The sequence below is a fragment of the Arachis ipaensis genome, chromosome B6 (genome assembly GCF_059453495.1).
Source record: "Arachis ipaensis isolate K30076 ecotype BB chromosome B6, ASM5945349v1, whole genome shotgun sequence".
NCBI lineage: Eukaryota > Viridiplantae > Streptophyta > Magnoliopsida > Fabales > Fabaceae > Arachis > Arachis ipaensis.
This window is the reverse complement of record NC_142441.1, coordinates 145,499,234-145,512,483: the sequence shown is the minus strand read 5'-3', so window position 1 is coordinate 145,512,483 and position 13,250 is coordinate 145,499,234. Positions and strand designations below refer to the sequence as shown.

Here is a 13,250-nt window from a genome sequence, read left to right as displayed (position 1 = left end):
TAAAATTTTTTTGTATTACAGGTATAACAATTACAAAAAAAACACTCTAATAGAAGAATCTTTTTCTTCATCGAAACAATGGTCAGTGTGCGAGACCATTTATTTAGGATTATTTTTATGCAATCACTACACCAAATTAATCATTTAACTGCACTTGATTTATGACCCAAATTTTAAGGGTCTCCATTCATTAATATAGTGACATTTATATATGTAATTTTTTAACTGTCACTATTGTAATCACTATTTTTTTTTTTTAAGATAGGAGACTCGAACCCGCAACCTCTTAATTGAGTATGGGAAGACTATACCATTTGAGCTATTACTCATTGGCCAATAATGTAATCACTAATCACAGTCTTATTCTTTTTCTTTTATTCTATTTTTTCAAAAATCATATTCACACTTTCACCGTGAGAAAGAGAAGAGAAACTAACAACTATCACCGTGCTACAGTTCCGTTTGCAGTTTGCCATCGCAAATATTTGTCTCCCATAAAAAATTAAACAAAGATTCGTGACAAAAATGAAGCAAAAACGAAAAATATTTTACTACAAATAGGAGACGAAGGACTGGAAAAGAGTCTCCATATATGGTGGCTATTTGTAAGAGTAAGGTAAGGAGAAGAAATGAAGAATAGATTATTGCAACAATTAGAGCTAAACGTGAATAGAGTTGTAATAATAATGCACGAGTTGTATTGATATTCTGTAACAATGCATGGATTAAAATTCTTCTATTTATTTTTTATTTTATGAAATGTACCCGTATCAAGAAAAAATGATCACGTCTAATAGGATCTAGAACAGTATTAAGTTAGTACTAAAAAGTCATAAATGTATTGTCTTTTTATGTATGTTTCGGGCAAAATGATTTGTTGGGATCTAATGACAATGCAAGCCGAGTCAACCAAGGCAGGCTCTCAATCCAATATTAGCACTAAGAAATGATGTATGAAAGGAAAAGAAAATGTAGAGTTGTTTTTTAATTTTAACAGCCCAATTATTTTGCGATGGGTTTAAATTTTAAAACAAAAAATAAATAGAAGAATGGGATAAATTTTATATTTATTTTGAGAAGGCAATTAGTGCTCCTCTCTTAGAGAGGTCACCAAATCCTTAGCCTTCTTTCTAAGTTGGTCATTTGTAAGAAAACACTTCGGAAAGGGTTAAAATCATCCTTCACTTGCTGCAAAGTCAGTAAAAAATGTTTGGGAAAATAATTGTACGTACAAAGAAGAGTTTTCCGGACATGTCATAATTTTCCAATAAATAAGTATAAAACACGTTCAGACTTATTAACACTGTCGGATGTGAAGTCGTCGCTCACGCTTGTTTACTTGACTTTTCTTAGCTTAAACAAATTCATAGCAGTAATTGTTTATAAAAAATTGATTTAAATTTTTTTAAATTATCTTATTTAATATTTATTAATTATTATTAAAATACTTATATAATTTTAGAAATAATAAATATATAATTATAAATGCCATAAGTATAAAATTATAAATATTGTATTATATAAAATAATTTTAGATATTATATCTCTAATACTTTTTTTTGTTTATGATATTTTTTAAAAAGAAAAATTTGAATTCTCAATACTTATTTAAATATACGAGTGAGTTAATTATTTAACCAACTTAAATTAATTTGGGTCTCTAATATTACTGATTCATAGACTTGCTAATTGCTATATAATCCCCAACAGCCCGGGTTCGTATAGCATTCACTTAGCATCTTCACTAACGAGAAATATATACTTATACTTTTTTAGCATATCGATGGTTTTAAAAATATTATTTTTATATTAAAATTAATTATTAATAAATTTGTGTATAAATATATGTGTAATTTAATTTATTTTTAATGTATATTTATATTTTAATATATATTTTATACTAATAATTAATTTTAATATACACATAGTATAATCATTATTATTTAGTCTAAAAAAAGAACCAAATAATTCTTTTAAAAAATTTGTTACAGTTCTCTCGTTCTTAAAATAGCGTTAGTATTTTATGTATAATTAATTATTGCAATAAGAAATATTTGGTGTTCAATATTCTTTTATATTTATCTCTTGTATTTAAGTCAATGCTAACTAACTCTTTTTTCACTAAACATGTACTAATCTCTTAATATTTTCAATTTAATTATATTTTAAATAAGATTTAAAAATATTTTAAAAGATTAAAAGAATTTTAATTAATTAGCAGTAAATTTGACATTTTCAGCCACGTATACTTTAACAAATATCTATGAGCATTTGATAAGAGTACCCTACAAAGAATTCTACAATAGATTTATAGATTTTTCAAACAAAAAAAATATATACCCATGGATTTTTTAGAGGATAAATGAAATAAATTTACAAAGAAATAATTTGACGTATAACTTCATGAAAAGCTGCAGTTTTACTTTGTTAGAGACATAAAACAAAGTAATAACCAAATCCGTTACGGAATATAATCTTTTACCCATATAAAAAGTATAAATTTAACATATTACATGAAAAAATCAGTTAAAATGAAAATATTTTCATAAAAGCAAAATATTAGATATAAATTTTAGGCTAGTCTTCTTTACACAAGTCAATGTAGTTAATGTATAAATATAAAATATTAGATATAACTTTTAGATTTGACTTCCGTACAAATCAAAATATATACGATAAAGACAATTAGACAAATATATAATATTTTTATAATGAGTGAGATTTAGACAACTAGACGTGTTTCTGGTATACCTTTTATTTATAATAAAACTATTAAAGTTATTTTAATATTTAAAAATAAAAATTTAAAATTTCATACCTTCATAGTTATATCTGTTGAGAAAATTCAACACAGGTTCAAACAAGAATCTAGGGGTGCACATGGTCCGACTCGACTCGAAAATTCAGTCCGGTCTCAAATATTTTAGCGGCTAATTTGGTATGATTTCACTGGGTTTAGGGTTGGGTAAGGGTCTCAAAAATAAACCCGGGCATTATTTCGGGTTAGGTCCGAGGCATAGCTCGAGTCATCCGAACTCGGCTCAATAGCCTGGTCATCATACACAATTAATATTTTGTGTTATTAGTGATGGATCATGGCTATTCTTACGTGGAATTTAAGTATTGTAAACCTTAATATTTTATATTAGTAGTCATTATAAGACTATAAGTTAATATTTTATGTTTAGAATGCATAAGACTTTAGACTAATGCATAATATTGTGTTATTTGTATTGATTTAAATATTTAGTGTTATTAGACAATATTAGTATTGATTGTGGTTATGCTTTAATTTTGAAGAAGGGTTGGTTCTTGTTATATTTTTCTAAATAAATTTTACCATGTCAAATAATGGTTGGAATTTTGGAAATTTGGATATTTTTACATGCTAGCTTACAAGAAGGTATCAATGTAATGTAATGTTAACAGCCCGGTTTTCACTCGGTATAATTGTGGCCCGAAAGTGTATTGGTTTCATCGGATCTAGGGTCGGGTTCGGGTCTAATAAATAGACCCGGTGTATATTTCGGGCCGGGTCTGGGTTACATTAAACCCGTCTTCACCCGGCCCATGTGCACCCCTACAAGAAGCTGTCTAACAGCAGAAGCACCAAAAATAATTTTCGCACAACCTGTGCAATTAAATAGGCAATACCAAAGATACTCCAAGTAGCAAATATAATGGCAGAAATTAAATAATCAAACAACAGAATTTTAACGTGAAAAAACTCCCAAAAGAGGGACAAAAATTCCACGAAACCTAGTCTAGTAAAATCTTCCACTATTAGAATAATGGGTACACAATAAGTCTTCCTAGTAGCACTAGGGTATCTGATGAGCGGATAATTTATACGCTTTTTGGCACTGTTTTTAGGTAGTTTCTAGTATGTTTTAGTTACTTTTTATTATATTTTTATTAGTTTTTAAATAAAAATCACATTTCTGGACTTTACTATGAGTTTGTGTGTTTTTCTGTGATTTCAGGTATTTTCTGGCTGAAATTGAGGGACCTGAGCAAAAATCTGATTCAGAGGCTGAAAAAGGACTGCAGATGCTGTTGGATTCTGACCCTCCTGCACTCGAAATGAATTTTCTCGAGATACAGAAGTCCAATTGGCGCGCTCTCAATTGCGTTGGAAAGTAGACATCTTGGGCTTTCCAGAAATATATAATAGTTCATACTTTGTTCGAGATTTGATGGCCCAAATTGGCGTCAAAACGCCGGTCAGAGACCCTTTTCTGGCGTTCACAAACGCTGGAGTTAAACGCCCAAACTGGCACCAGAACTGGCGTTTAACTCCAAGAGAAGCCTATACACGTGAAAGCTTTAATGCTCAGCCCAAGCACACACCAAGTGGGTCCGGAAGTGGATTTCTACATCATTTACTCATTTCTGTAAACCCTAGGCTACTAGTTCATTATAAATAGGACCTTTTACTATTGTATTTTCGTCTTAGTTATTCTGGTTCCTCCTCTGGGGCCGAAGCCAATGAACACCATTATCACTTATGGATTTTTAACGGTGGAGTTTCTACACACCATAGATTAAGGTGTGGAGCTCTGCTGTTCCTCATGAATCAATGTAAAGTACTACTGTTTTTCTATTCAATTCAAGCTTATTCTTGTTCTAAGATATTCATTCGCACCCAAGAACATGATGAATGTGATGATCAAGTGACACTCATCACCATTCTCACCTATGAACGCGTGCTTGACAACCACCTCCGTTCTACATGAAAACAAGCTTGAATGCATATCTCTTGGATATCTAATACAGGGGACCGAGTCCGAGATATTAGAGTCTTCGTGGTATAAGCTAGAATCAATTGGCAGCATTCTTGAGATCTGGAACGTCTAAACCTTGTCTGTGGTATTCTGAGTAGGATTTGGGATGGGATGACTGTGACGAGCTTCAAACTCACGAGTGTTGGGCATAGTGACAGACGCAAAAGGATCAATGGATCCTATTCCGACATGAGTGAGAATCGACAGATGATTAGCCGTGCGGTGACAGCACATTTTGGACCATTTTCACTGAGAGGACGGACGGTAGCCATTGACAACGGTGATCCCTCAACATACAGCTTGCCATGGAAAGGAGTATGAATGATTGGATGAAGGCAATAGGAAAGCAGAGGTTCAGAAAGAACAAAGCATCTCCATACGCTTATCTGAAATTCCTACCAATGAATTGCATAAGTATCTCTATCCTATTTTATGTTTTGTTTATCTTTTAATTATCAATTCTCCATAACCAATTGAATCCGCCTGACTGAGATTTACAAGATGACCATAGCTTGCTTCAAGCCAACAATCTCTGTGGGATCGACCCTTACTCACGTAAGGTATTACTTGGACGACCCAGTGCACTTGCTGGTCAGCTGCACGGAGTTGTGTGAAAAGTGTGCGATCATGATTTCGTGTACCAGTATCTCAACAATCAACAAAATACATTATCAAACTGATGGAATCAACATAAACCCTCCACAAAGTGGGTATCTCAAATCAGGTAAAAGAGAAGGCAATACAACTAGAAAGTTATATCCTAATATTCATCTCTACACCAGGAATAACATACTAAAATTTCATAAGAAATGGAGCAAGTTTACCAATTCAATCGGATAAAAAAGGCTTGCTCTTTTCCCCTAAATTCTTCTTCTCCCTTCGTCGCCGATGCTCTTTGTTTTTTTTTCCTTTTCCTTTCAAAAGTGAGAGTCTCTAACTCTCTCTCCCTTTCACCATGGCTTTTGATGCTTTCTTCATTTATTTTTTTTTTTGTTTTTAATATGTGTGGGTCCCACTTAGTTGGGGACCCACCAACAAATCTCCCCCTCACCAACTCAAGTGGGGATAGACTACTCCACCAAGCCCGCCTTCTCTTTGCAGGAATCAAACTTCACTGCAGGTAAACTCTTAGTCATCATATCTGAACCATTATCATCAGTATGGATCTTCTCAAGTGCATATGACTTCATCTCAAGCGCTTGACGTATCCAATGATACCTCACCTCTATGTGCTTCGATCTGGAATGAAACGTCGAATTCTTGCTGAGATGGATAGCACTCTAACTGTCACAAAATAATACAAACTTCTCTTGATTGATGCCTAACTCTTGTAGAAACTTCTTCATCCACAAGAGTTCCTTAGAAGCTTCAATAACAGCAATGTATTCTACCTCTGTAGTAGACAAAGTAACACATTTCTGAAGTCGAGATTTCCACGACATAGCTTCCGCTGCAAAAGTCATCAGATAACCAGAAGTAGACTTCCTTGAATCAAGATCCCCAGCCGTATCTGTATCTGTGTAACCATCCAACACAGGTTGGCCACTCCTAAAACATAAACAAACTCTAGAAGTACCATTAACGTATCTGAGAATCCACTTCACCGCTTGCCAGTGTTCTTTGCCAGGATTAGAGAGAAACCGACTAATAACTCCAACGGCATGAGCAATATCCGGCCTGGTGCAAACCATAACATACATCAAACTGCCAACTACAGATGCATATGGAATCTTCTTCATTTCTGCTTTCTCTTTCTTACTTGTAGGATATTGCTGCGAATTCAGCTTGAAATGACTAACAAGTGGAGTACTAACAAGTTTGGAATTACTCTTGCTAAACCTCTCTAAAACCTTCTCAATGTACTTCTGCTGCGACGACCACAGTTTTTCATTCTTCTTGTCACGAGTGATACTCATGCCAAGGATTTTCTTTGCAGGACCCAAATCCTTCATAGCAAAGAATCTATTCAAGTCTTTCTTAAGACTTTCAATCTTCTTAGTGTCATGACCAACAATTAACATGTCATCAACATAAAGCAAGAGAATTATAAAATCACCATTAGAGAATTTCTTAACATACACACAATGATTAGAAGAAGTCTTACTATACCCATGACCTTCCATGAAGGAATCAAACTTCGTGTACCACTGCCTTGGTACTTGCTTCAACCCATATAAGCTCTTCTTCAACTTGCATACAAAGTGCTCCTTTCCTTTAACTTCGAAACCCTCTGGTTGCTCTATATAAATTTCTTTATCTATGTCATCGTGAAGGAATGCACTCTTCACATTAAGCTGCTCAACCTCTAAATTCAAGCTAGCCGCCAATCCAAGCACAACTCGAATAGAGGACATCTTCACAACTGGAGAGAAAATCTCCTCAAAATCAACACCTTTCTTTTGCTCAAAGCCTTTCACAACCAATCGAGCTTTGTACCTTGGCCGTGAGACATTTTCATCCGTTTCAATTTGAACACCCATTTATTCTTGAATGCTCTCTTACCCTTAGGTAGCATCACCAATTCAAACGTATGATTCTCATGTAAGGAATTTATTTCTTCTTGTATGGCCTTCAACCAATCTTCCTTATGCTCATCAGACATAGCTTCTTGGTAGCTCTCTGGCTCCCCAATCTCAGTGTTCATCACATACTCATGAGGAGAGTATTTCTGAGAAGGATGACGCTCTCTAGTAGATCTTCTCAATTCAGGCTCAACTGGTGGTTCAGGTAGAACTTCAACATCTGGCACCTCAGGTTGAGGTGTAGGTTCATCATGCAAATCATCATCATCATTATCAACTTGTACATCTCCCCCATCAATAGGAGGTCTAGTGGAGGGACCAGGTTCATCAACAGCAGAACGTCTAACAGTTATTATTGGCTTATCTGTCTTCTCCAAGTCTTCAATAGTTTGGTCTTCAAGAAAAATCGCATCTCGGCTTCTAATTATCTTCTTGCTCACCGGATCCCATAATCTGTAACCAAAGTCTTCATGATCATAACCCATGAAGATACACTGCTTTGACTTTCCATCAAGTTTAGACCTTTCATCTCTTGGAATGTGAACAAAAGCCTTGTAGCCGAACACTCGCAAGTGACTATAGGAGACATCTTTCCCTCTTCAAACTTTCTCTGGAACATCACCATTTAGTGGAACTGAAAGAGAAAGGTTGATCAGATCTACTGCAATCCTCATCGCTTCACCCCAAAAGGACTTAGGCAACTTTGCATGAGAGCTCATACACCTGACTTTATCATTGATAGTGCGATTTATTCTCTCTGCAACTCCATTATGTTGAGGAGTCTTAGGAACTGTCTTCTCAATCTTGATCCCATGTCCTTTACAATACTCTTCAAACAGACCCCTGTATTCACCACCATTGTTTGCTCGAACACATTTCAATTTCCTTCCTGTTTCTCTTTTAACACTTGCATGAAAGTGTTTGAAGATACAGAGTACCTGGTCTTTATATTTCAAAACAAAATTCCACACTTTTCGAGAATAATCATCAATAAAAGTAACAAATACGATGCACCACCTAGTGTCTTAGCATCTATAGTGCAAACATCAGTGTGAACTAAATCTAGAACATGTGATCTCCTATGAGGTCCAGAACTATGAAATGATACTCTAGCATGATTTCCAACAAAACAATGAGTACAAGTATTTAAAGTTGTACCTTTCACAGGAAGTGAGTGCTTCTTGGCTAAGACACTTAGTCCTTTCTCGCTCAAGTGACCAAGACGTATATGCCACAAATCAAAAGAGGAATCATCAGCTACACTCACCTCTTCTTTGCACAACTTTGCTTGCAACCGGTAAAGAGTAGTGAGACTATTATCTTCTCTAGCAACAATGAGAGCCTCTTTGGTAATCTTGCATTTTTTACTAGCAAAGGAAGTGCAATACCCCTCTTGATCCAATGCCTTCACTGAAATGAGATTGAATTGTATATCTGGCATATGCCTAACGTTCTTCAACTGTAACTTGCATCCCATGTTGGTTTCAAGCCACATATCACCTATACCAATGATATCACACACTCCTTTGTCTCCCAATTTAATCTTGCCAAAATTTCCAGCAGTATAAGAAGTGAAAAATTTACGTTTCAGAGTGACATGACATGAGGCACCAGAATTCATAATCCAAGTGGAATCATCACAGACAAGATTCACATAATTTTTATCATATGTGATAAGAACATCTTTATAAACAATAGCAGCAGTTTCTTTATCACTATCTTTACCTTTGTCTTTGTTTCTTCCCCTTGATTGTTCTCTTTTCAAGAACCTACAATACCTCTTGATATACCCCGGCTTGTACTTTCCTCTTGACTTGCTTCGATTCTCTAACTTGTCAGAACTGTAAGATTTTCTACTTTGACTTCTCCCCCGTGACTCTGAAACAAGTGCTTTTGACTGGGAAGAGGCATTAGTCAAACCTCGCTCTCTTCTTCTACCTTCTTCATTCAACATGCTTTCTTTAACCATTGCTAATGTCAACTTTCCTTTTGGAGTTGAGTTAGTTAGTGTCACAACCAGAACTTCCCAACTATCAGGCAAAGAGCTCAACAACAACAAGGCTTGCAACTCATCATTCAAAGTGATTTCATTATTTGTCAGTTGGTTTACCGTCTCCTGAAAAATGCTCAAGTGCTCCGGCATTGATTTACCTTCAATATACTTCATATTGACAAGGTTCCTAATCAAGAATGCTTTATTTTGCACATTCTTCCTCTCATATAACTCTTTCAATTTCTTTTACATCTTCTCGGCATTCATTTCGGTGTCAACATATGGATACACACTAAGATCAAGCCATTGCCTAATCAAAGCAACTGCCTTCCGATTCAACTTCTTCCATTCAGCATCGGATTTGGTACCTTTGGACTTATCCCCGTCCACAGGATCATACAAGTCCTTGCTATACAACATGTCTTCCATGAGGGTCTTCCAAATTGAATAATTTTGGAAATTCAATTTAACCATATTCGTTCCATAAGTATTTTCCTCCTTTTAATCAGCACAGAAATAAACAACCAGAGCTCTAGATACCACTTTGTTATATCTTCACTCACTTAGAATCGCAACAAAAGTGGCAGAAACTTTATTATATCTTCACTTAGTTGCTTCCATTTCAATTGTCTACAACAATTTTAAAAGTGCTAACATTCTCTTAGACGAAGATTACACTGCCAAAATCTCTAATTTTAGAGTTTTAAGATTTTTTTCCAGTGGATCATCAGGTTGCATTAGTTACAATGGTGTAAGGATCAAAACTATTGGTTACTTGAATTCAGAGTACATGCAGATTAGTCAACTAACTGAAAAAAGTGATATGCATATAGCTTTGGTGTTGTGCTGACAGAACTTTTTATTAAAATAAAAGTTTTTTTTTTCATTTGTGAAGTCAGAAGAGAAAGTAATTCTTGCTATCTACTTTCTATCTTACCTGAAAGATGAGTGCTTGTTTGAAACTCTTCAAGTTAGAATCTTAGCTTGAATGAAAAAAACAAGCAGAAAATTATGGAAGTTACTGATTAATATTACAGCAAGGTGTTTGAGACCTAGAGGGGAAAAAAGACCAAACATAAAGGAAGTGACAATTTTTATTAGATGAGAGAAATTTTCTAAAAAACTGTGTGTATCACTATTACATTTATAAGCTATGAAAGAGAAATTCTTATTTATTCCATACACGAAATATTTTCCTTTTTTATTTATTGTCACCTTTTTTTCTAACTTTTTAAATTTAAATTTAATAGATAAGACCATTCTAATTTTTTTGAAGTATATAAGATATAAAATTATATTTGATAAATGAAATATGAGTATAGATATTATATCAAAAAATATTAAATTAGTGTATTTTATATTTTTTTGATAAGGATATAGAAACACTAACAAAAGTTCTAATTTTTTTAGTTTTACTATTTCTATCATATAATTATATTTTTTTTATCATTATATATTTTTTTAAATTTCTTGTATGAAAAAATAGAGTAAATTAAACTTTTATAATTTATTATTTCTTATATTTAATTGATCACCAAATAAAATATAAAATGCTAATTTTTATATTGTTGTCCTTTGTATATTATGCTCAGTATTATATCTTATTCTATATTTAAAATCAAATATAATCTAAAATCCATGAAAATATTTTTTATAGAAGAATAAATCTTCTCAATTATTTATTTATTTATTTTGTCAAGTATAATTTTTTATTATTTAATATTTTTGTATATATATATATATATATATATTTTGTATATAAAATATATGATAAAAAAAATTACATCTTATCATAATAATTGAGAAAAAAGTTTGAGAAGATCCCCGTGTCATATTCACAAACATAGCTTCAAAAATGAGAAGCTTTCTAACGCGAAGAATATAATTTCGACCAAAAAGAATGAATATTCAACCCCTACACTTCCCCTCTAATTTTCTACCACCGTACTACATATTTTTCTATGCATATATATACCTGAAAGAACCTGGTCATTCTGAATTTCTGATCTCGCAAAGAAGCTTCATCTTTCACCATTAAACATGTCCATATATATTACAATTGCCCATGCTACAAGTTACGAAGGGAGTTATTGACTTGACTTGACTTGGGATCGAAAGCTTTCAAATTATATGGTTGTCATCATTACATGTATAGGCGGTATAGCAGTCCGCATCACAACCGTATTGATGTATATGAAATCGTTTTGGGAAAAAAAATGATATATGAATTTTAAAAATAATCATCAAATCAATGAACTATGAATTTATGTCCCAACATTATACGAATAATTAATTTTTATTATTGACTTTTTGAATACACATGGGATGATTATTGCTTTGAAAATTAATGGTAAGAAACATTGTCAAAATTATTAGTTATTCCATTGGCCAGCGACAAACCCTTAAATAGAGCTCTGATCCGCGACGAATTAGTTCTTGACCTATCGGGTTGGGAGATACCGTAAACAATCAATCAAAAAAATTATTAGTTATTTAAACATTTTCCCTTAACTCTACGTTAATCTTCATTAAAATGTCTCCACATACATATACGTATAGAGTGTGAATTATTTATTGGACAGTTGTCACAAGTAAAGGACAAAACTAGGTGATTGCTACGATACGATGATAAATTCATACGTATCGATACGTTTAAAATATGGACAAATAACAATAAGACATGTGGAATTTATTTTTCACGTCAGTATTTAATTTTTTCTTTTTTAAATATATAGTATATCACCACTTTTACTAAAACACCCTTTTAATTAAATAAAAATAAAAAATATTTATTTAATTAATTTTATAAAAAGACTTAAACATCCTTTCTTTATTTGATTAGACAAAAATACTCTTTTAAATTAATCAAATTTTAGAATTCAATTAATCCTAATTTTATAATTTCAAATAATTGAAACAACAAAACAAAAACATATTAAAAAAATAAAAAATTAAAATTGTTCTTCTTCTGTATTAAATATATTAAAAAACAAAAAACTAAAATTGTTCTTCATCTGGGTTCAAAAACCCTCTCGTTCACCACATCCTATGAGGATAAGAAACCACCACATCCTTCACCAGAGAACCTCTCAACCTCCCAAACCCAACCACAAGAAGCACACTATTCTTCACCTTATCCACACATGCAACAGCGACTTGGGGTCTGCCGCCGTGAACACGTGGTCCCTCCCTCCATTCCTCTGCCAGTACTTCTGCCCCCTCCAGCCACTCCACCAGCGCTTTCTGCGTCTCCTCGTCACTGTATGCCGCCTCCGACCCATCGCCTTGTTGGCTCGTCGCCACCATCTGGCTCAGCGACGAGAAGAACGGCACGTAGACCAGCTCCGCTTCTTCCGGGTCCATCACCCGGGTCACCGGTGACCCTATCCGATCTGACTCTGGACGGTTCATGTCCAGGAACAGAAACCACTCTCCCATGTGCTGGTGTCCTGGGTAGCTCAGCGAGGTTAGATTCTGTGGCGTGCCGCCGCCTCGGGAGGCGGATCGGGTGGTGATGACACCGTAGGTGAACCGAATGGGAAGGTCATACATGTAAACCTTAATGGCGGAGGACGAGAAATCTGCAGTGGTTATGGCGGCGGCGTCGGAGCAGGGTTGACTGGCAGAGGCAAAATTTACTGTCATGTCAAAGGCGGAGTTGTCGTCGGATTCAGATTCTAGCATGGTGGTGTGGCGGTTCGGGAAGGCATTGAAGAGTGCACAAGTGACGAAGATTACGAAGAAGATGGTTGCTAGAATTTGCGTTTAGGAATAAAGGAGGGATGTTTAAGTCTTTTTATAAAATTAAATAAATAATTTTTTTATTTTTATTTAATTAAAAGAGTATTTTAGTAAAAGTGGTGATATATTATATATTTAAAAAAGAAAAAATTAAATGCTGATGTGGAAAATAAATTCTACATGTCTTATTGTTATTTGTCTATATTTTAA

The 13,250-nt window shown here is 33.9% G+C and overlaps 1 pseudogene; it reads right to left on the bottom strand.

Annotated features, from left to right (window-relative positions):
* Positions 1-12,335: 12,335 nt before the first annotated feature.
* Positions 12,336-12,983, bottom strand: LOC148563053 (putative arabinosyltransferase ARAD1 pseudogene; annotated as a pseudogene).
* Positions 12,984-13,250: the final 267 nt, after the last annotated feature.